The sequence below is a fragment of the Echinops telfairi genome, unplaced genomic scaffold, assembly GCF_000313985.2.
Source record: "Echinops telfairi isolate 266 unplaced genomic scaffold, ASM31398v2 ScPeMD7_443;HRSCAF=831, whole genome shotgun sequence".
Classification (NCBI taxonomy): Eukaryota; Metazoa; Chordata; class Mammalia; order Afrosoricida; family Tenrecidae; genus Echinops; species Echinops telfairi.
The window spans coordinates 26,194,318-26,195,728 of record NW_022104341.1 but is presented as its reverse complement, the minus strand read 5'-3'; positions in this window follow the sequence as shown (position 1 = coordinate 26,195,728).

Sequence of the window (1,411 nt, the reverse complement as noted above, 5' to 3'; positions counted from 1 at the left end):
CCCAAAACAAACCATGGAAAATGCAGTGAAAAGATAATCATTAGTCTGTGAACTTTCTGAAGCCCCCTCCTATCTATAACATAACAATAACACACGCACACACAAAAATAGAGACAAACTTCAGCTACGCTGATAAAAGTCAAGCTACTGGCTGCAACTGCCAGGGATGGTGGCAACGGGAGGGAGCACTCCTCCAGCTCGCTCGGGTGTTATCAGTTCTACTTCTTAAGCATGAGTACTTTTCTGCATGCATGTCAGACTTCAATGAAAAGTTAGGAACACCACTTTTTTTTTTACTACTTCATATTAAGACCCCAGCCTTTAAGATAAAAGGTCATGGTCTCCCATTGGATAAATCCAGTGTTATGCTATAAACATTAGGAATGAAACTGATTTTAAGATAATTGCAGATTAATCCTTACCCAGGCATATAGCTTCACTGAATTAAGTGCAGGGTAGAGGAAGAAATTGACTCTTTCCTTATTAAAAAAAAAAGTAAAGGTATTATAAATAAATAATTTTCCCTCCTACATAACATTTTTATTATAATCAATAGGGAAATACATACATGTTTCATTTAATCCTCATAATAATACTATGAAGTAACATTTTCATTATTATCATATACTTTGATACTTTTTTAGAGCACATCTTAAGTTTATGGAAAGAATTGGACAGTTGTCATATACCACCTCTCCTTACTGCTTGACAATTTCTCCTAATACTAATATCTTGCATTCCTGTAGTGGTTTTGTAACAATTGATGAACCGAAACAGATGCATTATTGACTAAATCTATAGTTCACTATTGAGTTCACAAATTCTGTTGTATTACATCATAGTTTTACAGATAAAGGGATTAAGGTTAAGTAAGGAATCAGAAATACATGAACATGGTACAGCAGGATCTGATTGGTTTTCCTGACTCCAAAACTCATGTTCTTAACCATGACTCTATTTCCTTATTGTCACACTGGATGCTTGAAGCATGAGGTAATGATGATCTTTCTCTTTTGCTCAATTTACTTTAGAAGGCCAGATCTGAAAGAATGTTTCTCTCTCTCCCATGCTCTATATATATTTTTTATAAAGACCCACAGAGGGACTGAATTATTAAGGAATAAAATCTGGGCATTAACAAACCAAGTCAGAAAGCCTATCATACCAAAGGTTTGCTATTAAAAAATTTTAACAGCATTTAACAACTGGCTATGTGAGAAACCGAGTATGGGTCTTAGCAAAGTATCTCAAATGAGACAACAATTTGAAGTGTTTTACTTAGGTCATAGAGGATGAACCAGAATTTTAAAATATCATTAAGAAAGATCTCTTGGGCTGGCCCCAGTCCCAAATACTAAGTGGATGCCTGCCCCTCCCCTGAGAAGAAGTTATTTCAAAGGACAGCACTGAT